This window comes from Mobula birostris, chromosome 5, assembly GCF_030028105.1.
Source record: "Mobula birostris isolate sMobBir1 chromosome 5, sMobBir1.hap1, whole genome shotgun sequence".
Taxonomy (NCBI): Eukaryota; Metazoa; Chordata; class Chondrichthyes; order Myliobatiformes; family Myliobatidae; genus Mobula; species Mobula birostris.
This window is the reverse complement of record NC_092374.1, coordinates 162221738-162234021: the sequence shown is the minus strand read 5'-3', so window position 1 is coordinate 162234021 and position 12284 is coordinate 162221738. Positions and strand designations below refer to the sequence as shown.

Below are 12284 nucleotides of genomic sequence, written 5' to 3'. Positions count from 1 at the left end.
ATAAGTTATTTGAGATATTACAGAAAACTCTAGATCTAGATTTAAAAGACCTCCGCCTAATCAGAAATCTGTACTGGGAGCAAACTGCCGCTGTAAGAATAGATGGAGAAGTGAGTCAGTTTACGAAAATCAAGAGAGGCATTAGACAAGGGTGTGTTTTCTCCCCTGATTTATTTAATGTGTACAGTGAAACAATATTACAAAAAATAAGAGACATCTTGGGAATCAAAGTTGGTGTTGAAAACATTAATAATTTCAGATATGCAGATGACATTGTGTTAATTGCAATTATGGAGGAAGATTAGGAAAGAGGAGTTAGAATGCACGGTAATTATGGGAAAGATTGAATGGAAGAAAGCAAGAGGAAGACAAAGACAAATGATGATGGAGACAGCAGCCAGAGAATTGGAAATGAGTACCAATGAACTGATCCACTTGACCCAAAACAGGAGTGTGTGGGCCATGGCAATCAATGCTCAAACTGGGCATGGCACCTGATGATGATTCTTTGTAAATTCCAGAGATAGTTGTGTGACAAAACCCCAGGAGATCAGTAGTTTCTGAGAAACCCAACCCTCCTTGTCAGGCACTAACAATCATTCCACAGTGCAAGTCACTTAGATCTCATTTTTTGCCTATTCTGATTTTTGTTTGAATAACAACTGAACCTCTTGACCATGCTTGCAAGCTTTTATGCATAAGGTGGTGCCACCTGATTCGCTGATTACACATTTGCATTAACAAGGTGCACAGGTGTACCAAATAAAGTGGCCACTGAGTGTATCATCATTATCATTATGTGCCGTGTCATATCACGTGGGCGATCATGGTCTTCCAGCTGTCTTAAATCTGAGAAGCTCTAATAAGCTCTTCAAAAAGTTTGCCTGTCCATTCCTTGATGCAACTCATGTATGTCATGTGCTGTCAACCATGACTTTTTCTTCCATCAGTTTTTCCTTTCCCTGCAAGATGCTCGAGCTTCTCTTTCCTCAGTATATGTCCCTGAAATTCCAACTGCCATTTTCTGATTGATGATATCAGCTCTCTTCTTATACCAGCTTTTTGCAACAACTCTTGATTTGCTATCCTGTCTTTCCACGATATTTTGATCATCCTTTTCAAAAACATATTTCTGCAGCTTCAAGTCTTCCCTCACTTTGCTTTGGTGTTGTTCAATATTCACTTCCAAATGTTAGTGTGGAATGAACATAGCACTGCAACATTCTGAATTCCACTCCAATAGAATTATGTTATTCTTTAGTATCTTGCTGAAACACTTGAACATGCATTTAGCAATCATAATCCTTCTTCTAATTTCAACATCGGCCCTACCATCAGATATTATTAAGATCCTTAAGTAATTAAACTTCTATGTTTATTTAATTGTTTTGTGGCCCACTTTCAGTTCGCATTTCTGTACTTCTTTCTTCTTTATGACAATCATACATTTGGTCTTCTTGCAGTTGATGGTCTATACTGAGTGTACAGTAATCTTTATTTTTGCAACAATACTGCTGCCGCGAAACAACAAATTTCATGATAATAAACCTGATTTTGATTATGAAATAGATATCCTCTTCTTCTGAATTTATATTATTTTATTCCAGATTCTCTCATCAGCAGCACATTCGCTAAATCTTTTGAATTTCAATGGGTTCATCTCTCAGTCTTCTGCAATTAAAATAGTTTTGGTCTGGAATCAGCTTGGAGGTATATTGGTGTTTCTATGGAATCATGTAGCACAGAAATAGACTCTTTCAACCCAGCTTGCTCATGTCAGCTGGCATACTTAGTCACACTAATCCCACTTGTACATTCAGCCCAAATTTCTCTACACCTTTCCTATCCAAGTACCTATTTAATTGCCTTTCAAATACTACAATTGTAGCTGTCTCCACTGCTTCCTCAGGCAGTTTGTTCCAGAAATTCACCTCCTTCTGTGTGAAAAAATCTTAACCCTTAGATCTTGTAAATTTCTCTCCACTCACCTTGAACTTGTGCCCTCTAGGCATAGACTCCCCAGACTTGCAGAGAATAAACTCTGGCAATCTATTGTATCTATATTACCAGTGAGAATAAACACAGCCAAGCAAAATATTTAGACTATTAAACCACAAGACAGAGGAACAGAATGAGGCTACTTAGCCTATCACTGCTCATTTATTCTTCCTTTCAATCTCTTTCTCCTGCCTTTTCCCTGTAATCTATGATGTCCTTACAAATCAAGAACCTATTAACCCCTGCTTTAAATATACCAGAATGACTTGGCCTCCACAGATTCATAATCCTCTGGCTAAAGAAATTCCTCCTCATTTCTGTTTGAAAGGGATATCCTTGTATTTTGAGGACTGCACTCTCTAGTCTCCTCCACTATAGAAAACATCCTCACCATTATTTTTCTTATAACCACAGCTCCTCATTTTGGGCAACATACTGCTGAATCTACTGTATTCTCTCTGTTGCTACTACATCCTTCCAGTAGCACATAGAACAGCACAAAATGTCCTCTTTGTTTTAGAACTGTAACATAAAACTTCAAGCAGGCATGTCAATCTTTGGTGTAGCTAAGGTAAAGAAAATGTCAGCAAAATTCACATGTATCTTCAGAATTTGTCACCATATTAATAAATTATGTCAGCAATCATCTTTGGCATTTCCTTTTTATATTGATTAACAGCAGAATAACTTTTCATGCTTGCTGGGCTCATTGATTTTATGAATGTTAAACCAGTGGACCAAATTATACAAGATATTCAACTTATACTTAATCGAGACACTTTGGGGAAACATGTCGATGAAGTTCAGGAAGACAGAATGTGTTCCTAGATGTGACAGAACACTTCCCATCATCCATCACCACCCAAATGTGCCTTCTGAGAGCGTGCAGAATAAAATTTGTTAAAGCAAATGCTATTTCAACTGGAGACACAAGAGACTGCAGATGCTAGCAGCAACAAACAATCTGATCAAGGAACTCAGTAGGTCAGCAGTATCTCTGTGGGGTGGGTGGGGGGAGGTGGATGAAGTTCAACACAAAATGTTCATATTTCCTTTCTTCTGAACACGTTGAGCTGTTCCAGCAGGTTGTTTGTTACTGCATTCAACTGTACAAGAGATTCCATGGTATCCTCACTGTTAATAAAGTGTTACTCTACTTTAAGACATGAACAGAGAATTCTTCATGTTGATTCAGGGATAAAAAATAGCCAAGAGACAAGAGAACACCCACTGCCTTCCTTGCAAGTATTTGTTGAGGGCTATCTTTCCAATCCAGAGAATATTGAATTACATTATTTCTGACCGATAGCCTTAAAACCCTCACTTTCTGTATTATTCTTCTGGACACTATTTTAACACAGTCAGGGTATGTGACTTCTAAAAATTATAAGGAAAAATCCTATTCTGAAGCAATCTGATCTGATCTACAGTACTATGCAAAAGTCTTCACCATATATATAGCTAGGGTGCCTAAGACTTTTGCACAGTACTGTAGTAATTTTATGTATTTCACTGTACTGCTGCACAAAAAAAAATTCATGACATATGTGAGTGATGTGTGACGGGGTCCTAAATTACCCCTATGAACTGTGCTTTTGAAAAGAGAGAGAGAGTTACTTAACACTGACATCTTGTTTTTAAGAGAGAGAGAAAGAAAGAGAGAGAGAGAGAGACAAAGACTGCTTTGAGATGGTGTTATGAACTCCTAAGGTTCATATTTCCTGTGGACTGTCACTTTAAGGCACGAAGAACTTTTGGATTTCTGCTGAGTTGGAGAGAGAGGGCACCGAGCAGCTCGTAAGTCGCTATGGTGACCGAGGGCGGTGTTATTTGATGGACAATCGATGTAATATTTTCTCTGGAGTATGTTTATACTTTCTCCAAGGACATTTGCCTGCTAGTACACTCTTACACAGACAGAGGTGGGAGGAGTTATTTGAGAGACAGTTGGTACTCAGTACGGTGAGATAAATAGGAGGTCAGATTGATAGACCTATAGCACATGTTTTTGAACACTGAATGAGCTTTGTTGTGCCCACAGAAAAAGTGAGTTTCTGGCGGATCGATCAGTGGCTCTTGCACTGAGAAAAGGGATTGTCCGGTGTGTATTTGTCCATGTTCCAACCCTTGCCTGGGTTAATGATTCCACCACAGAAAAACAGTCCCCTTTGTTGTGGTCACAGTCGGCGACTTCTAAGGGATTTCGGATGACAACAGGAAGATCAACGGCGTCAGCTCATCTAAAGATTCAAATCTCTTCCTGTCTCTCTCTCCACCACTACTTAACTCAACACCACGAACTGAACTGAACTTTACTCATTATCGTAAGACTATCTATTTACCCCTGGATTTGAAGAAGCTTGATTTTCATGCAATTCCACATATATATAAAATAATTGCTAACCTGTTTTATATATCTGATTTTATATTGCTGTATTGCGTAGTTACGAATAAATATTATTAGTTAATAGCAATATTGGACTCCAAAGTGTTTTCCATTTCTGCTGGTTCTTTAACCCGTCACAGGGTACGTAACAGATGATAAAGCTAATTCTGATATGGATCTCTATTGTGAACTGAGAGCGGGAAGGGGGCAGGGAGATGGGAATCATGGTTGGGAAAAGGGGAAGGGAGAGGGGAGCACCAGAGAGACATTCTGTAATGATCAATAAACCAAATATTTGGAATCAAATGATCTTGCCTGGTGTCTCAGGGATGAATGCGTCTGCACCTGAAGTATCCCCCCAGCATTCCTTCTCTGCCACCTGTAACACACCTCTCCCATGGAGTTCCACCCTCGCCATCCTTTGCTCCGGCCTGACTTACAAACTTACTCTCTGCTCCTTGATGACAAATACAGTATGGTGCAAAAGTCTTAAGTGCCCTAGCTATATACATGCACTAAAGACTCCTGCACAGGACTGTAAATCTATAGTTTATCCCTTAGTCACATTATCTTTCATTGCCAAGAGCCTGTGCAGAATGCTGTGTAGCAACTCAGTGCTTCCGACATTGGTGAGCACTGTTTTGACCTCATCTTTTCACCTACTCTCACTGTCCTTGGTAAACATTTTAATGCATCTTTTGTCAGAATTTTCATTTATATTCATTAAATCTGCCATCAGTTGGGAAGTGAATCCAATGTATTATTCATTTCACTATAAACCAGTGATCAGCTGAATCGTACATTTATAATCGTCTTTATGAATACACATTTAACTGCTGCATAAATTCAGTCACATAAGAATAGTTTACAAAAGAGGCAATGAAATTTGATTCCATCATTATATTTTTTTTTGCCTTTGGCCTGCAATTGGTAACAAGATGCAAGCCATTTTGTTTATGTGTCAGTTCTCGCAGGTCATTTCTGTTTATTGACTTTGAACCACCACGGCTACATGTTTGATGTAGTGTTAGAAGCAAGTGAGCTTTAAGCATAGCAATTGATGCTGCTGCAGTAAATAAGTGTGCAAGCTGTTTCCTGACATTTTTTTTTAGAGTGCTTTAGAGTTTTTCCTTTAGGAGGGTGAGCCCAAAGAAAGCATCCAGCCCAGATGGAGTACAAGGCCAAGTACTAAAGACCAGTGCTGATCAACTGGCCGAAGTTTTCACTTAGATCTTTAACCGCTCGCTTCAGTAGACAGAGGTACCCAAGTAGCTTCAAGCAGGTTTCAATTATACACATGCCTAAGAACGTGATAATCTGCCTCAATGATGATTGTCCAGTAAACCTCATAAGACCATAAGACACAGGAGCAGAATTAGGCCATTTGGCCTATCGAGCCTGCTTCGCCATTCAATCATGGCTGATCCTTGTTTTTCCTCCGCAACCCCATTTTCCAGCTCCCTGCAACCTTTAATGCCATGTTCAAACAAAAACTTATCAATCTCAGCCTTAAATACACCCAATGACCTGGCCTCCACAGCTATATGTGGCAATAAATTCCACAAATTCACCTCCCTCTAGCTAAAGAAATTTCTTCACATCTCTGTTTTGAATGGACACCCCTCCATCCTAAGGCTGTGACTCTCCTACCATGGAAAACATCATTTCCACATCTACTCTGTCCAAGCCTTTCAATATTCAAAACATTTCAATGAGATCCGCCCTCATCCTTTTAAACTTCAGCAAGTACAGACCGAGAGCCATCAAATGTTCCTCGTATGATAATCCTTTCATTCAGCAAGTACAGACTCAGAGTAAAAACTTCAGCAAGTACAGACCCAGAGCCATCAAACGTTCCTCGTATGATAACCCTTTCATTCCTGGAATCTCCTTGTGAACCTCCTCCCACATCCACAGTGGTGAAGTCTTTTCAGAACTGAGTTTACGGTCAGATCCGCCATGATCTTATTGGATGGGGGGGGGGCAGGCTCGATGGGCCGAATGGCCTACTCCTACTCCTATTTCTTATGCTCTTATGTGATGCAACATATCAACTCCTGCCTGAGAAGTGACTTGGATCCACTCCAATTTGCCTACCGGAGCAACAGGTTCACAGCAGATGCCATTTGATTGGATCTTCACTCAACCTTTGAATATCTGGATAGTGAAGATGCATACATCAGGACGCCCTTTATTGACAACAGCTCAGGCATCTATACTATCACCCCCTCAAAACTAATCAATGTTTTAAGACCTTGGTCTCAATAACTCTTGTGCAATTAGATCCTCGATTCCCTCACCTGCAGACCCCATTCAGTTTGGATTGGCAAAAACATCTCCATCAGCATTGGTGCATCATAAGGTTGCATACTTAGCCCCTGATCAACTCATTTTACACATGATGGTGTGGCTAAGCATAACTCCAATGCCAGATTCAAGCCTGATGTTGACACCACTGCTGCTAGCTGAATCAAAGGAGGTAACGCATCAGCTTATAGGACGGAGATTGAAAATCTGGCTAGGCAGTGTCACAGCAACAACCTCTTACTCAATGTCAGCAAGAGCAAGGAACTGATTATTGACTTCAGGAGGAGGAAACCAGAGGTCAGAGGATGAGAGGTGGAGAGGGTCAATAACTTTAAATTCCTCAGTGTTATCATTTCAGAGGATCTGTCCTGGGCCCAGCCCTTAAGTGAAAAACAAAGCACCACAGTGCCTCTACCTCCTCAGCTTGCAAAGATTTGGTATGACATCTAAAACTCTGACAAACTTCTATTAACGTGTAGTCAAGAGCACATTGACTGGCTGCGTCATGGCCTGATATGAAAATAACTTCAATGGAAAATCCTACAGAAGGTAACGGATATGGCCCAGTCAATCATGGGCAAAGTGCTCCCCACCACTGAGCACATCTACACCAAGCATTATCATAGGAAAGCAGCGTCCATCATCAAGGACTCCCACCACCCACCTCATGCTCTCTTTTTGCTGTTGCCATCAGGAAGAAGGTATAGGAGCCTCAGGGTTCACACTACCAGGTTCAGGAAGAGTGACTACCCCTCAACCATCAGGCTCTTGAACCAAAGGGGATAACTTCACTCAACTTCACTCACCTGAACACTGAAACGTTCCTACCACCTATGGACACACTTTAAAGAACTCTTCATCTCATGTTCTCAAAATTTATTGCTTATTTATTATTACTATGATTATTTCCCATTTGTTTTTGTATTTGCACAGTTTGTTGCCTTTTTCACACTGGTGTTCTTTAACAGATTTGACATTGCGGCCCCTGCCCGTCCCCCACATGAGTAATCTGTTGTCGGCCCCCAACCAACACATATTCCACTCTCCCCTCCTACCCCTCCTCACAGTCCCCCACCCTGCTCCCATGACTATACCCCTTCCCCACACGAAACCACCACGGTGGGCTTCACAGCTGAACAGGTGAGAAGACAGCTGAAACGTCTCAACCCAAGCAAGGCTGCAGGACCGGATGGTGTCAGTACGAGGGTGCTCAAAGTCTGTGCCCCTTTGCTATGTGGAGTACTTCGCTATGTATTCAACCTGAGCCTGAGGCTCCGGAAAGTTCCTGTACTGTGGAAGACGTCCTGCCTCGTCCCTGTGCCGAAGACGCCGCGTCCCAGCGGCCTCAATGACTACAGACCAATGACATTGACCTCCCACATCATGAGGACCCTGGAAAGACTTTTTTGGAGCTGCTCCGGCCAATGGTCAGGCCACACTTAGATCCCCTCCAGTTCGCCTCCCAGCCCCAACTAGGAGCTGAGGATGCTATCATCTACCTGCTGAACCGTGTCTATGCCCACCTGGACAAACCAGCGAACACTGTGAGGGTCATGTTTTTTGACTTCTCCAGTGCGTTCAACACCATCCGCCCTGCTCTGCTGGGGGAGAAGCTGACAGCGATGCAGGTGGATGCTTCCCTGGTATCATGGATTCTTGATTACCTGACTGGCAGACCACAGTACGTGTGCTTGCAACACTGTGTGTCCGACAGAGTGATCAGCAGCACTGGAGCTCCACAGGGGACTGTCTTGTCTCCCTTTCTGTTCACCATTTACGCCTCGGACTTCAACTACTGCACAGAGTCTTGTCATCTTCAGAAGTTTTCCGATGACTCTGCCATAGTTGGATGCATCAGCAAGGGAGATGAGGCTGAGTACAGGGCTACAGTAGGAAACTTTGTCACATGGTGTGAGCAGAATTATCTGCAGCTTAATGTGAAAAAGACTATGGAGCTGGTGGTAGACTTGAGGAGAGCTAAGGTACCGGTGACCCCTGTTTCCATCCAGGGGGTCAGTGTGGACATGGTGGAGGATTACAAATACCTGGGGATACGGATTGACAATAAACTGGACTGGTCAAAGAACACTGAGGCTGTCTACAAGAAGGGTCAGAGCCGTCTCTATTTCCTGAGGAGACTGAGGTCCTTTAACATCTGCCGGACAATGTTGAGGATGCTCTATGAGTCTGTGGTGGCCAGTGCTATCACGTTTGCTGTTGTGTGCTGGGGCAACAGGCTGAGGGTAGCAGACACCAACAGAATCAACAAACTCATTCATAAGGCCAGTGATGTTGTGGGGATGGAACTGGACTCTCTCACGGTGGTGTCTGAAAAGAGGATGCTGTCTAAGTTGCGTGCCATCTTGGTCAATGTCTCCCATCCACTACATAATGTAGTGGTTGGGCACAGGAGTACATTCAGCCAGAGACTCATTCCACCGAGATGCAGCCCAGAGCGTCATAGGAAGTCATTCCTGCCTGTGGCCATCAAATTTTACAACTCCTCCCTTGGAAGGTCAGACACCCTGAGCCAATAGGCTGGTTCTGGACTTATTCATAATTTACTGGCATAATTTACATATTACTATTTAACTATTTATGGTTCTATTAACATTTATTATTTATGGTGCAACTGTAATGAAAACCAATTTCCCCCGGGATCAATAAAGTATGACTATGACTATGGTCGATGCAGAAGATAGAACATAGAATGGTACAGCACATTACAGGCCTTTCGGCCCACAACATTGTGCCGACCCTCAAACCCTGCCTCCCATATAACCCCCCACCTTAAATTCCTCCATATTCCTGTCTAGTAGTCTCTTAAATTTCACGAGTGTATCTGCCTCCACCACTGACTCAGGCAGTGCATTCCTCGCACCAACCACTCTGAATAAAAAAACCTTCCTCTAATATCCCCCTTGAATTTCCCACCCCTTACCTTACAGCCATGTCCTCTTGAATTGAGCAGTGGTGCCCTGGGGAAGAGGCGCTGGCTATCCACTCTATGTATTCCTCTTATTATCTTGTACACCTCTATCATGTCTCCTCTCATCCTCCTTCTCTCCAGAGAGTAAAACCCTAGCTCCTTTAATCTCTGATCATAATCCATACTCTCTAAACCAGGCAGCATCCTGGTAAATCTCCTCTTTACCCTTTCCAATGCTTCTACATCCTTCCTATAGTGAGGTTCTACAGTATCTCATTGATTCTATTATGGTTTTTGGATTTATTGAGTATGCCCACAAGAAAATGAATCTCAGGGTTGTATATGGTGACATATATGTACTTTGATAGTAAATTTACTTTGAACATTTTGAAGGTAAAATTGATCAATTTTTGGTATATTAAATCTTTTCATTGTTAAGCTCTGATGTTAAATTTTGTCAGCATAAAGTTGTGAATTTGGCAAAAAAATGTGAAACAGTATCAGGATATTTCATAACCAAATGTATGTGCTATCACAAAGAAGACACATGAATACCTCAACTTTCTAAACCACAAGAGATTCTATAGATGCTGGAAATCCAGAGCAACACATGCCAAATGCTGGAAGAACTCAGCAGATCAAGCCACATTTATGGAGAGGAATAAACAGCTGACATTTCAGGCTGAGACCCTTCATCAGGACAAAAAGGGACTCGGGGTGAAATGCCATCAGTTTTGATGCTTATGTGGATTTGGCTTGTCATTGAATACTCTAACCTCCACAGATGCACTGTTGAAGGTGTCCTGACTGGTTATACCATGAATAACAGGACAATTTCAATGCACAGGAATGCAAATGATTGCAGAGCGTAGTGGTCACAGTCTAGTTCATTAACAACCCTCCTCACCATTGGCAGCAATTACTGATTTATGAGGTTTAAGCTAGAAGGTATATCTTGTCCACGGCTCTAAAATCGTGGGAAGAGATGACTACTGCTGTCTTCCCCTGAAGTGTCCTCACACTCCTGGGAAGACAACAGTAGTTATCTCCTCCCATGATTTTAGAACAGTAGTACAGGAAGAAATTTCACAATTGAACTTCATAAAACTCAGCTTGGAAAACTTGAGCCTGTTAAACACTTACAGAAGAGATCCAGGCAAAATGTATATCTTCTGGAGACTGACAGCATTGGCTTTGCTCAGATGGGCACCTCTTTGACACCTACCCTGAAACCTTTTACCTTCCCCAAGAGGCTTGGCATGCTAGTAGTATCATTGTTTAAAGCAACCATTGAATTAGTATCTCAGGAAATACACTCAATTGACATTTTATTAGGTACACTTGTACACCTGCTTATTAATGCAAATATTAAATCAGCCAATCATGTGGCAAGAACTCAATGCATAAAAGCATGCAAACATGGTCAAAAGGCTCAGTTGTTGTTCAGATCAAACTTCAGAATAGGGAAGAAATTTCATCTAATTGAATTTGAATGTGGTTTGAGTATTTCAGAAACTGCTGATGTCCTGGGCTTTTCACACACAACAGTCCCTAGAGTTTACAAAGAATTGTGCAAAAAACAAAGAAAAAAATCCAGTGAGGGGCAGTCCTGTGGGCAAAATGCTTTGTTAATGAGAGTGGTCAGAGGAGAATGGCCAGACTGGTTCAAGCTGACAGAAGGCAACAGTAACTCAAATAACCATACACAACAAAAGAGGTGTGCAGAAGAACGTCTCTGAGTGCACAGCCTTGAAGTAGATGAGCAACAGCAGCAGAAGACCATGAGCATACACTCAGCGGTCATTTTATTAGATACAGGAGGTACCTAATAAAGTGGCCACTGAGTGTACATGATACGAGGAGCACTTCATATTAGCTTTGCCAGGTTTTTGCAAGTGTCTGAACAGCCTGAGGTCAGTTCTTAAGCTGCACAGTCAGCACTGTGAGTTGGTACCTCACACAGATGCTGCCAGTGGTAGAGATCAACTTGGCAGTATGTATAGAGCTCAGTTTATTACTGTCAGCAGCTTCTGCAGGCCTGAGACTATCAGCAGGCTGTCACCTTAAATACCAATGAAAGCTGAGGCATTATTTGCTGTTCTCCTGGTGGAAGTAAGCTCCACTTTATATGATATAGGCAGAAATGTGTACTGCTCGAATACTGGCGTCACTTGGTACTTACCCAAAGCTAGGAAAACATCAAAGGCTTTAATATGAATAGTGCCTACTAATTCTTATTATGAATTAATTTAACTCAGGGATAATAGTTTACCCTGGGTGAAATTTGAACTGGACTTTGCAGTTAATGCTCCATTTAGGTTAAGTGCTGATAGCAATGCGGAAGAATGTTATCCAAAGCTGGAAAGGAAATGACAATACCGATAATGTTGAAAATTTGAAATAAAAACGCAAATCCCAAAAACACTCAATGGGCCAGGCAGCATCAATGAAGAAGGTTACATAGTTTGGGTTGATCACCTTTCAGCAATTAATATGGTGTTCCATTTAAATCTCTTCTGGATGCATCGTTTTTTGTCTTATTCCACTGTCACCCGTTTCCCTTTACATTTAATCTCTCCTGTCTTTCACACTATCTTAGACTTTCCATTTTGTTCTCTCCATCCCACTGTCTGCCCTGACTCTTTTTCTGTCCTGATAAAAAGT

General features: G+C 41.8%; 1 protein-coding gene across 1 annotated transcript in view; it reads right to left on the bottom strand.

Annotated features, from left to right (window-relative positions):
* The window catches only part of LOC140198407 (kelch-like protein 1), a 231910-nt gene that overhangs the window by 64990 nt on the left and 154636 nt on the right, over positions 1–12284 (bottom strand). The window lies entirely within an intron of this gene.